The following is a 14,270-nucleotide window of genomic DNA, read 5'->3' as shown; positions in this document are numbered from 1 at the left end:
AGATCAAGATGGCGGTAGAAGACGTGGAGAAAACGGCCTTCTTGACCCCGTGTGGAGAGTACTGCTATACCTGCATGCCATTTGGGTTGTGCAACGCAGGCACGAACTTTCAGCAGCTGATGCACATCGCCTTGGGCCGGCGGCTCAGGACGAACGCTGAAGCTTATGTCGATGACATTGTGGTGAAGTCTCGGGAGGCAAAAACGCTGATAAAGGACTTGGAAGAAACCTTCGCGAGCCTCAATGAAGTGGACCTGCGGCTCAACCCAGAGAAGTGCATGTTTGGAGTCCCCTCGGGCAAGCTCCTGGGCTTCCTCGTGTCCCACAGGGGCATCGAGGCCAACCCAGAGAAGGTCAAGGCAGTCGAAGACATGAGCCTGCCGAAGACCCTCAGAGAAATGCAGAAGCTCACTGGGCGTGTAACCGCGCTAGGACGTTTCATCTCCAAGCTAGGGGAGTGAGCACTGCCCTTCTTCAAGCTGATGAAGAAGAAGGGCCCCTTCAAATGGACTAAAGAGGCCGACAAGGCATTCCAAGATCTCAAGCGGTACATTACCAGCCCTCCGGTGATGGTAGCTCCGCGCCCTTGGGAGCCCCTGGTGCTCTACCTTACAGCCACCCCCTAATCCGGCAGCGCAGCCCTGGTGGCGGTTAGAGAAGAGTGCCTGACCAAGGTTGCAGCCGTCGTCCCGGCCGAAGCAGAGCAAAGCCAAGAAAGCCTCACGAAGACCACGACCGTAGCCGAAAAGGATCAACCTCAGCAGGGGAGCGCACCCGGAGCGGAGGAGGCCTCTCCATGCGACCAAGCGCTGGGGGCTCCGTTGTCTCAGGAGACGCCTCAACCTCCGGAGGACGCGAGCTGCGCCAGCACCCTCAACCTCGTCGAGCACCCTGTGTACTTCGTCAGCACGGTGCTATGGGACGCAAGGGCGCGGTACCCCATGCCCCAAAAACTCCTCCTCGCGCTGTGGTGGATTCAAGCAAGCTGCGGCACTACTTCCAAGGCCATCCCATCAAGGTCGTCTCAGCATACACCTTGGAAAGGGTACTCAGGAGCCCAAACTCAGCTGGAAGAGTTGCTGAATGGAACATCGAACTGCAAGCGTTTCAGCTGGAATTTAGCACGACCAGAGTCATCAAGGGAGCCGCACTTGCAGATTTCGTGGCAGAATGGGCAGAGGCACCGGGCCTCAAGGCAGGCGAGGACTGGTTGCTTTCCCCGGGAAGCGAGGCATCGGATGGCTGGGTCATGTACTTCGACGGGGCATTCTCCCGACATGGCACTGTGCTCATATCTCATACTCAGGACAAGCTCTACTACGCCGTGCAACTCTGCTTCCAGCATGGAGAAAAGGTCTCCAACAACATAGAAAAATACGAAGGCCTGATAGCAGGCTTGAAAGCTGCAACCGCCTTGGGAGTAAAGTGCCTCATCATCAAGGGCGATTCGCAACTCCTCGTCAACTTCTCCAACAAAGTATACGAGATGAAGGACGAGCACATGGAATCCTATCTCGCGGAGGTTCGTAGGATGGAGAAATAGTTCTGGGGGCTGAAGTTGCAGCATGTGCCTCGTGGCACCAATCAGGAGGCTGATGATATCGCCAGGAGGGCGTCTAGGAGGTTGCCTCAGGAGCCTGGCGTCTTTGAGGAGAGACTCTTTAAACCCTCAGTGACACCATCACTATCAAGCATGGCGCAACCCAGGGAGGAGCTCCCTCAGCCGCTTGCCTCGGGAGACCCGGCTTGTGGCCCGGCCTTAGGGGCACATGTGCTCCCGGCGCTGGAACCTCAGGAAGGATGTTGGAACGCAGAGTTCAAGGACTACTTGATGCAAGGGACCCTGCCGAAGAAGGAGGAGGACGCGGAGCGTGTGCCGCGGCAGGCCACGGCCTACTGCATCAAGGACGGAGAGCTCTACGGAAGTGACCAAATGACGTGTCCTTACGTTGCATTTCCATGAAGCAAGGGAAGGAGCTGTTGGCAGACATACACGGTGGAGACTGTGTGCACCACTCATCATCACGAGCCCTCGTTGGCAAGCCGTTCCGCAGCGGGTTCTACTGGCCCACAGCACTCAACGACGCCATCGAGCTGGTGAAGGCTTTTGAAGCCTGCCAATTCCACGCCAAGCAGATCCATCAGCCGGCTCAGGGCCTGCAGACCATACCCCTCTCATGGCCGTTCACGGTTTGGGGGCTGGACATTCTGGGCCTGTTCCCTTGGGCGCCAGAGGGCTAATGCTACCTCTACGTTGTCGTGGATAAGTTCACCAAGTGGGCTGAGGTGGAAGTTGTCCGCACCATCCCAGGGGGCTCCGCATTCAAGTTCATCACGGGCCTCGGGAACCGATTCAGGGTGCCTAACCGCATCATCACCGACAATGGTTCGCAATTCACCAGCAATCTCTTCAAAACATACTGTGCTAACCTTGGAACGCAGATATGCTACGCTTTGGTAGCACACCCACGGAGCAACGGCCAGGCTGAGCGTGCGAACGCGGAGGTCTTGAGGGGCCTCAAAACCAGGACCTTCAAGAAGAAGTTGGAGGCCTGCGGCAGGGGCTGGTACGACGAGCTCCAGTCTGTGCTGTGGTCTATCCGCACGACCGCGACCAAGTCGACTGGCGAAACCCCGTTCTTCCTCGTCTACGGAGCTGAGGCCATCCTCCCTCATGAGGTCAGGCGTCGTTCCGCGTGGGTCCTGGCGTTCGATGAGGCGCATCAGGAGGCCATGCGGGGGACGGATCTTGTGCTGGGGGAGGAACACCGTCGAGAGGCAGCACTGCGGGTGGCAAGGTATCAACAGGCGCTGCGACAATACCACTGCCGCAACATCCGCCCCACAACTCTTGAGGTAGGGGACCTCGTTCTCAGACGGGTCCTCTCCAGGGAGGGGCTGCACAAGCTCTCTCCCATGTGGGAGGGCCCATTCAAGGTTTTTCATGTTTCCAGGCCCGGCTCCGCGCGCTTGGAGACCCAGGAGGGGGTGCCTAAATTATGATAAATTGGAGCTAGTTCTGTGTCACCCCGGGTTATAACTGTTGCATGATGAATGCCATCCGACATAATTATCCATCATTGATCCATTGCCTACGAGCTTTTCACATATTGATCTTTGCTATGTTACCTTGCTGTTGCCACTCTTACAATTGCTACAAAACTGCTACTGTCACTTTTATCAGTGTTACTGTTACTTCCATACTACTTTGCTACTAAATATTTGGTTGTAGATATTAAGTCTTTCAGGTGTGGTTGAATGGACAACTCAGCTGCTAATAATTGAGAATATTCTTTGGCTCCCCTTGTGTCGAATCAATAAATTTGGATTGAATACTCTACCCTCGAAAACTGTTGCGATCCCCTATACTTGTGGGTATCCGGTTGCACCATCGTGCACTAGAGTCGCAGAGCAGGACAGGGGAGAGTAGTATCGTGTGAGCAGTATTGCCGCTAGGGACACAGGTACTACCGCTCGCCTACTGCCACTATGCAGTCACTGAAAGACAAGGGAAGGCATAGAGGGTAGAGCCGCGAGCGACAGTGGTACTGGTGGTAGGCGCAGTATGATACGTCTCCGTCGTATCTATAGTTTTTGATTGTTTCATGCCAATATTATACAAGTTTTACATACTTTTGGCAAATTTTTTGGGACTAACATATTGATCCAGTGCCGAGTGCCAGTTCCTGTTTGTTACATGTTTTTTTGTTTCGCGGAATATCCATACCAAACAAAGTCCAAACACGATAAAAATTTATGGAGATTTATTTTGGAATATTTGTGATTTTTCGGAAAATGAATCAACGTGAGACGATGCCGGAGGGGCCCACGAGCCCTAGGGCCGCGCCCCTACCTTGGGTGTGGCCAGGTGCCTTGTGGGGCCCATGTAAGGTGGTTGGTTCCCTTCTTTCGTCGCAAGAAAGCTAATATTCGGATAAAAATTGTGTTAAAATTTTAGCCCAATCGGAGTTAATCTTGGAGGGGATCCTGCTCCTCCGCCACCATGAAGGCCAAGACCTAGAGGGGAAACCCTCCTCCCATCTAGGGGGGAGGTCAAGGAAGAATAGTAAGGAGGGGGGCTCTCTCCCTCTCTCTCTCCTGGTGGCGCCGGAGCGCCGCTGGGGCCATCATCGTGATGGTGATCTACACCAACAACTTCCCCGCCGTCATCATCAACACTCTCCCCTCTATGCAGCGGTGTAACACCTCTTCTCCCCACTGTAATCTCTACTTAAAACATGGTGCTCAATGCTATATATTATTACCCAATGATGTGTGGCTATCCTATGATGTTTGAGTAGATCTGTTTTGTCCTATGGGTTAATTGATGATCGTGATTGGTTTGAGTTGTATGTTTTACTATTGGGGCTGTCCTATGGGGCTCTCTGTGTCGCGCAAGCGTAAGGGATCCTTGCTGTAGGGTGTTGCAATATGTTCGTGATTCACTTATGATGAGTGGCATGAGTGACAACAACACACATCCGAGAAAGTGGGTTGTTGCGTAAGGGAATAAAGAAGACTTTATACATTAATGTTATGTTTGAGTTTACCTTAATTATCGTTAGTAGTTGTGGATGCTTCCTAGAGTTCAAATCATAAGTGCATATGATCCAAGTAGATAAAGTATGTTAGCTCATGCCCCTCCCTCATATAAAATTGCCATAATGATTAACGGTCTAGTTATCGATTACCTAGGGACAAATAACTTTCTTGTGACAAAAAGCTCTCTACTGAAAATAACTTATTTTTTCTCTAAATAGCCCCTAGCTTTTATTTACGTGTTCTTTATTATCTTGCAAACCTATCCCTTTACATCTACAAAGTACTTCTAGTTTCATACTTGTTCTAGGTAAAGCGAACATTAAGTGCGTGTATAGTTGTATCTGTGGTCGATAGAACTTGAGAGAATATAAATTCTACCTTTAGCTCCTCGTTGGGTTTGACACTCTTACTTATCAAGAAAGGCTACAATTGATCCCCTATACCTGTGTATGATCATGGTACTACCGCTCCTATTGCCGTTGCTACTGCCGCTTGCCCTACTGGTTCAAATGGGGTAAGTGGGAGTATGCCAGTGGGACAGCCGCTGGACTACAGCTGAACCCGACACAAAAATCGGGACCTGAGTCGGGGCGACAGTACAAGCGGTACTAGGAGCGTTGCTGCCGCCTATAAGCGGTACTACCACTTCTAGCCACGGTACTACCGCTACCAGCATTCCAAGGCACTCAAAAGAACATAATGGATACTCAAAAGAAGCGGAAAGATGCGAAGGGTGCAAATAAAGATGTGTGCATGTTGATTCCACACAAACCTTTCTGAAGCGGACCCCCTCTAGATAGTACAGTAATTCGGACAACTCAAGTCCACTGAAAGAGAAATGAAGGAAAATAAACCGTCTTCTATTTACAACTTCAAGGGGCATCGATTGTCTTGTGCTAAAGGATGAATTATCTGAAATGCTCAATGCACACGATTAGTCCGCAAACGTAATGTCATAAATCACCAAAACCACTAAGGGAGAAATATGCCCTAACAATCTCCCCCTTTTGGTGGAATGATGACAATACGGGATTTGCACAAGAATATAAAGAGATAATAAGCAAACCCAACATCTACAAAATACAGACGGGTGTGTGCATTAATTAAATATGCTTTTGGAATGAAAAGCACACACATACTAGGATCAACACTCCCCCTATATTTTATAGACCGACAAACTTGCATCAACAAGAGAGAAATACAAGGATGCAAGGAAAAACATGTGAGCATACAGATAGGGCACAAGATAAGCACAATATCTCACAAACTAACATAATACATGACATAAATATAGGATAAATAAGATAAGGTAGCATATGCCTCACACCATATGACTTAGTCTCCAGGTCTCACAAACACAAACGAAAGCAAGCGATAAAAGTGCTCACGAGAGAGAAAGGAAAAGCAAATATGATGCACTCGTGACTCGACAAATCCCTAAACACCTCTTCACCTTTGTCATCAAGACACCAAAAGCGGAATGGAGACAACTAAGGACACAGTGGTAGCATAGCAAGAGATCGTCAATATCATCAGTCCCCATGGTCGCTGACGATCTCATCAGCAGCAGCAGTCTGATCCACCTCCGAGTCTGACCAGTGGAAATGCTGAGTGGTCCACTCCTCCTCATCGGTGATCCGCTCCTCGGATCCATCAGGAACCTCGAGCCCAAGCTTCCTCATGATAAGCTTGTCACGGCAGCGGGACTTCTTCTCTGCCACATGAGACATATACTACCCGTGAGCCTGCATGCAAAACAACATCTTCATCTTCAATTGGAGCTTCTTAGCCCAAGATGGCTCCACTCTAGCTGGCTCATAGTTAGGCTCATCATCATCGCCATCCTTATCCTCATCCACAAGGGCCTCCATCGTAGGATTGGGAGTACCCCAGTTATCCTTCTCCCTCGGTCGAACCACCTCACGGAATGTCAAGTTACCTGATAACCCGCAAGTATACGGGATAGTTGTAGCCTCTTTCGATAAGTAAGAGTGTTAAACCCAACGAGGAGCTAAAGGTAGAACAAATACTCTCTCAGGTCCTATCGGCCACTGATACGACTCTACGCACGCTTGACGTTCACTTTACCGAGAACAAGTATGAAACTAGATTTACTTTGTAGGTGTGATAGGATAGGTTTGCAAGATAATAAAGAACACATAAATAAAAAGTAGGGGCTGTTTAGATAAATATGCAATAAAGTATATATAGCGAGTGTGGAAAAGTGGTGGTAGGAGTTATGAAAGTGTCCCTAAGCAATTGACTATGTTACTAGACGGTAATCACTATTGCAATTCTATTTGAGGGAGAGGCATAAGCTAACATACTTTCTCTACTTGGATAATATGCACTTATAATTCGAACTCTATCAAGCATCCGCAAATACTAAAGATTCATTAAGGTAGAACCCAAGCATAGCATTAAAGTATCAAGTCCCCTTTATCCCATACACGAACAACCTACTTACTCAGGTCTGTGTTTCAGTCACTCACGCAACCCACCATAAGCAAATCATAAACATATTGCTAACCCTACAGGGGGAATCCCTCACGCTTGCGCGACACGGAGGGCACAATAGGACAACACCAATAATAAAACATGCAACTCAAACCAATCATAGCAATTCATCAGTCACCGATAGGACAACGAAAATCTACTCAGACATCATAGGATGGCAACACATCATTGAAAAATAATATGAAGCATAAAGAACAATGTTCAAGTAGAGGGTACAGCGGGTTATGGGAGAGTGGCCCGCTGGATATAGATGGGGGAAGGTGATGGAGACTTTGGTGAAGATGATGGAGGTGTTGGTGAAGATCGCGGTGATGATGATGGCCCCCCGCGGCGTTCCAGCGCCACCGGAAGCAAGGGAGAGAGAGCCCACCTTCTTCTTCTTCTTCCTTGACCTTATCCCTAGATGGGAGAAGGGTTTCCCCTCTGGTCCTTGGCTCCCATGGCGTGGGAGGGGCGAGAGCCCCTCCGAGATTGGATCTATCTCTCTGTTTCTACGTTCTCAGATTCTACCCCTTCACCGTTTCGTTAATATCCGGAGATCCGTAACTCCGATTGGGGTGAATCTTTTGCCCAGATTTTTCTCGTAAAATTAGCTTTCTTGCGGCAAAAGAAGAGCGTCAACCGCCTTATGGGTGGCCCACAAGTGTCCAGGGTGCACCCAGGGGGGCCCTGTCTCGTGGCCACCCCGGACACCGTTTCACATTGATTCTTCCTCCCAAAAATCACAAATATTCCAAAATAATTCTTCGTCCGTTTTTATCCCGTTTGGACTCCGTTTGATATTGGGTTTCTGTGAAACATAAAACATGCAACAAATAGGAACTGGCACTGGGCACTGGATCAATATGTTAGTCCCAAAAATAGTATAAAAAGCTGCCAAAAGTATATGAAAGTTGAATAATATTGGCATGGAACAATCAAAAATTATAGATACGACGGAGACGTATCAGCATCCCCAAGCTTAATTCCAGCTCGTCCTCGAGTAGGTAAATGATAAAAAAGATAATTTTTGATGTTGAATGCTACCTAGCATAATCTTGATCATATGTCTAATCATGGCATGAATATTAAGACATGAGTGATTCAAAGCAATAGTCTATCATTTGACATAGAAACAATAATACTTAGGGCATCCCAACAAACAATCATGTCTTTCAAAACATCAATGCTTCAGAAAGTTATCCCTACAAAATCATATATTCTTGTATGCTCCCTTTTCTTAACACAAGGTACCCCTCATGCCTATCCCGGTGTCAGCCAAGTAATTGTTTCATACTTTAGTATTCTCAAACTTTTTCAACCATCACGCAATACATGAGCGTGAGCCATGGATATAGCACTATGGGTGGAATAGAATGTGATGATGGAGGTTATGTGGAGAAGACAAAAAGGGAGAAAGTCTCACATCAACGCGGCTAATCAACGGGCTATGGAGATGCCCATCAATTGATGTTAATGTGAGGAGTAGGGAATGCCATGCAATGGATGCACTAAGAGCTATAAATGTAAGCTCAATAAAAGAAACTAAGTGGGTGTGCATCGAACTTGCTTGCCCATGAAGACCTAGGGCATTTGAGGAAGCCCATCGTTGGAATATACAAGCCAAGTTCTATAATGAAAATTCCCACTAGTATATGAAAGTGACAATATAGGAGACAATCTATATGAAGAACATGGTGCTACTTTGAAGCACAAGTGTGGAAAAAGGATAGTAGTGTTGCCCTTTTTTCCTTTTATTTCTTTTTTTTCTTTTTAGGTGGGCTTCTTTGCCCCCCCCCTTTTTTTATATAGTCTTCTTTGGCCTTTCCTTTTTTTCTTTTTTTTCATGGGGCAATGCTCTATAATGATGATCATCACACTTATATTTACTTACAACTCAATATTACAACTCGATACTAGAACAAAGATATGACTCTATATGAATGCTTCCGGCGGTGTACCGGGATGGGCAATGATCTAGCATAGCAATGACATCAAAAAACGGACAAGCCATGAAAACATCATGCTAGCTATCTTACGATCATGCAAAACAATATGACAATGTATGCTCAAGTCATGAATATGATGATGATGGAAGTTGCATGGCAATATATCTCGGAATGGCTATGGAAATGCCATAATAGGTAGGTATGGTGGCTGTTTTGAGGAAGATATAATGAGGCTTATGTGTGATAGAGCGTATCATATCACGGGGTTTGGATGCACCGGCGAAGTTTGCACCAACTCTCGAGGTGGGAAAGGGCAATGCACGGTACCGAAGAGGCTAGCTATGATGGAAAGGTAAAAGTGCGTATAATCCATGGACTCAACATTAGTCATAAAGAACTCACATACTTATTGCAAAAATTTATTAGCCCTGGAAACAAAGTACTACACGCATGCTCCTAGGGGGGAGGTTGGTAGGAGTTAACCATCACGCGCCCCCGACCTTCACGCAAAGATAAACAATCAAAATACAATGCGCGCCAATTTGGTTACATAGTTAGTAGACCATACGTGCATGCTTCGGGAATCACAAACCTTAACCACTAACATCCTTACTAAACACAACCATCTACTAGTACCTCCAACATATTATCATCACTGTATCGCGAAACTATTGCAAGGAATCAAACTTATCATATTCAGTGATCTACAAGTTTATGTATGATTTTATGACTAACCTTGTGATTGACCAATTCATGTCATCTCTCTAAATTGATATAAGTGAAGCAAGAGAGTTTAATTCTTTCTGCAAAAGATATGCCCACGCTCTAACAAATATAAGTGAAGCAAAAGAGCATTCTACAAATGGCGGTTTTCTATGTGAAGAGAAACAAGCAATCCAAAATTCAAATGATCTAAGTGAAGCACATGAAGCATTCTATAAAGCCATACTCAAAAGATTTAAGTGAAGTGCAATGAGCATTCTATAAATCAACCAAGGACTATCTCATACCTGCATGGTGCTTAAACGGAAAAATGAAAACTAAATTCAAAAGACGCTCCAAGACTTGCACATAATGCATAAACGAAACGAATACGAAAACATACCGATACTTGTTCAAGAAAGAGGGGATGCCTTCCGGGGCATCCCCAAGCTTAGACGCTTGAGTCTCCTTGAATATTTAATTGGGGTGCTTCGAGCATCCCCAAGCTTGAGCTCTTGCCTCTCTTCCTTTTCCTCATATCGAGACCTCCTCGTTTAGACACTTCATCCACACAAAACTTCAACAGAAAACTCGGTAAGATCCGTTAGTATAATAAAGAAAATCACCACTCTAAGTACTGTTGCAAACCAATTCATATTTTGTTTTTGCATTTTGTCTACTGTAACATAAGTTTTTCATGGCTTAATCCACTGATATAAATTGATAGATTCATCAAAACAAGCAAACTATGCATCAAAAACAGAACCTGTCAAAAAAAGAACAGTCTGTAGAAATCTGAACAACCACCATACTTCTGATACCCCAAAAATTCTACCAAAAATAGGAAAAACAAAAAAGTTGTGTATCAAGACAGTGCAAAAAGAATCAGAACCAATTGATGTTCCAGCTCAAAATGTAAAATCTTGCACTACAGACAAAGTTTCTGTCCTGCACCGTACAAACCAACAAGCATTGTAAACATCCTAAAGGCAAACCTTAGCACATTATTTTTATAATACGATGGAATTATACAAGGGGATAATTATTTTTGTTGAAAAGTTTCTATAATCAAGATTCACAAAGTTTTCGTGAGCATGAACAAAGTTCGAGGCTTGCTCCCACTTCAACAATGCTTGTCTCTCTCACTTTCACTTTCCTTTTTGAAAAGTTTTACATTCTCCTCTTTATATCTTTGTTTTTAAACTATATGAAAGCACTCAACAGAAATAAATGACTCTCTAAAACTTCTGGGTTGTCTCCCTAGCAGCGCTTTCTTTAAAGCCATTAAGCTAGGCATATAGTGCTCAAGTAATGAATCCACCCGGATCCCAAGGTATATCAAAGCCAATTTTAATTAACAACGAAGTCTAACTATCTTCCTAGGCATCGGCATGTCATAAAAGAACAATTCATGCACACCAAGTAAAGGCCAATGCATAGTATAAGCAATTTCTTGCAATTCTATCGTGTTGGAAACATAAAGAGGCGAAGATGTAGTTCCTCTCTCATAATAATTGCAAGTAGGAGCAGCAAGCACATGCATATTATATTCATCAAAATCATCATGTGCAATGGTAAAAGGCAACCCATCAATATAATCCTTAATAAGCACAAACTTCTCCGATATGGCGTAGTTGGGAGAATTCAAAAAGATAATAGGACTATCATGCGTGGGTGCAATAGCAACAATTTCATGTTTAACATAAGGGACTATAGCAAGTTCATATCCATAAGCATAATTCATATTGGAATCTTGGCCACAAGCATATCAAGCATCATCAAAAAGGGATATTTCAAGAGAATCAACAGGATCATAACAATCATCATAGCAATCATCCTTCGTTAAGCACGAAGGGGAATTAAACAATGTATGAGTTGAAGAGTTACTCTCATTAGAAGGTGGGCACGGGTAGCTAATCTGCTCTTCCTCCTTTTGTTTTTTGCTCTCCTCATCATCTTTTTCATCTAATGATCTCATAGTTTCATCAATTTCTTCTTCCATAGATTCCTGCAAAATATTAGTCTCTTCTTGAACAGTGGAGACTTTCTCAATAAATGCATTAATGTAGTAATTGTATTCATAATTTTAATAGAAATATTTCAATATAGCAAACTTTTCAAACAAAGATTCAATTTCATAAGCAGACTTAAAAGCAACAAATTCTTCTATTTGTTCCACATCATAGTAATCATATATACCATTAGCATAAGAAGCTAAGGTTTCATTATCATTAAATTTGCATCAATAGGGAATGTGTGGAGCCTTCATCCTAGAGCAACAAGTAATATCATATCTCAAGCATAGAGCCCAGGCATACCAACGCAACATAATAAATTGATCCCATAATAGTTTCCCTTTTTGTGTCGTGCGATAATCCCTAAAGTATTCACATTGATCCAATGTGTCTCCCATTATAAAGTTGAATGGGGTTTTCTCAGGATTATCAAAGTCGTATACAATATCTTTCACATAATGAGAATCGAGGGTTTTAGGAGTTACCCCATCTTCATGAGTAGCAAGTACACCTAATTTTTTTGGTATTTCGTGTTCCATATCAACTAAAGATAGAGAACAACTAAGAACAGTAAATAAAAATTACTTAGTGATAAAGCAAACAAGCACACACGAAAATATTCACCCCACGCTATGACTCCTCGGCAACGGCGCCTGAAAAAGGTCTTGATAACGCGCAAGTATACGGGATAGTTATAGCCTCTTTCGATAAGTAAGAGTGTCGAACCCAACGAGGAGCTAAAGGTAGAACAAATACTCTCTCAAGTCCTATTGGCCACTGATGCGACTCTACGCACGCTTAACGTTCGCTTTACCTAGAACAAGTATGAAACTAGAGGTACTTTGTAGGTGTGATAGGATAGGTTTGCAAGATAATAAAGAACACGTAAACAAAAAGTAGGGGCTGTTTAGATAAAGATGCAATAAAGTAAATATAGCGAGTGTGGAAAAGTGGTGGTAGGAGTTATGAAAGTGTCCCTAAGCAATTGACTATGTTACTAGACCGGTAATCACTATTGCAATTCTATTTGAGGGAGAGGCATAAGTTAACATACTTTCTCTACTTGGATCATATGCACTTATGATCGGAACTCTAGGAAGCATCCGCAAATACTAAAGATTCATTAAGGTAAAACCCAAGCATAGCATTAAAGTATCAAGTCCCCTTTATCCCATACGCAAACAACCTACTTACTCGGGTCTGTGTTTCAGTCACTAACGCAACCCACCATAAGCAAATCATAAACATATTGCAAACCCTACAGAGGGAATCCCTCACGCTTGCGCGACACGGAGGGCACAATAGGACAACACCAATAATAAAACACGCAAGTCAAACCAATCATAGCAATTCATCAATCACCGATAGGACAACGAAAATCTACTCAGACATCATAGGATGGCAACACATCATTGGAAAATAATATGAAGCATAAAGCACAATGTTCAAGTAGAGGGTACAGCGGGTTAAGGGAGATTGGACCACTGGATATAGATGGGGGAAGGTGATGGAGACGTTGGTGAAGATGATGGAGGTGTTGGTGAAGATCGCGGTGATGATGATGGCCCCCGGCGGCGTTCCGGCGCCACCGGAAGCAAGGGGGAGAGAGCCCCCCTTCTTATTCTTCTTCCTTGACCTTCTCCCTAGATGGGAGAAGGGTTTCCCCTCTGGTCCTTGTCTCCCATGGCGTGGGAGGGGCGAGAGCCCCTCCGAGATTGGATCTATCTCACTGTTTCTGCGTTCTCAGATTCTACCCCTTCACCGTTTCTTTAATATCCGAAGATCTGTAACTCCGATTGGGGTGAATCTTTCGCCCAGATTTTTCTCGTAAAATTAGCTTTCTTGCGGCAAAAGAAGAGCATCAACCGCCTTACGGGTGGCCCACGAGAGTCCAGGGCACGCCCAGGGGGGAGGGCGTGCCCCCCTGTCTCGTGGCCACCCCGGACACCGTTTCGCGTTGATTCTTCCTCCCAAAAATCACAAATATTCCAAAATAATTCTCCGTCCGTTTTTATCCCGTTTGGACTCCGTTTGATATTGGGTTTCTGCGAAACATAAAGCATGCAACAAACGGGGACTGGCACTCGGCACTGGATCAATATGTTCGTCCCAAAAATAGTATCAAAAGTTGCTAAAAGTATATGAAAGTTGAATAATATTGGCATGGAACAATCAAAAATTATAGGTACGATGGAGACGTATCATTACCAAGCACCAGCATCTCATCCGGATAACTGATAGCCGAAGCCTTCTCAATGAGAAGCATCAAGTAAGGTCCATAAATGGGACACTTACGCTCTGTGATGGCCAAGAGAAGCTCCAACCCCATGATATGCGACACATCCAAAGGTTGCCCTATGGGCACCTCCTTTTCCTTCTGAAAGAATAGCAGCAAGTCGACAAGATAAGAGTGAACACGATCCAAGTTCAATGCGGGGGAAGAGTGTGTGCCGGAAGATGTGACGCATGGTATCCAGGAAAGGTGTCACGTTTCTAGCCTTGCTATGCACTTGGATTAGTTGGTTGTTGCATCATGTTAAATTTCTCTTAATCCTGAAATGGGGAT

The sequence above is a fragment of the Triticum dicoccoides genome, chromosome 6B (genome assembly GCF_002162155.2).
Source record: "Triticum dicoccoides isolate Atlit2015 ecotype Zavitan chromosome 6B, WEW_v2.0, whole genome shotgun sequence".
Lineage (NCBI taxonomy): Eukaryota > Viridiplantae > Streptophyta > Magnoliopsida > Poales > Poaceae > Triticum > Triticum dicoccoides.
The sequence above is the reverse complement of the archived record's forward strand: the minus strand, read 5'-3'. Positions refer to the sequence as shown.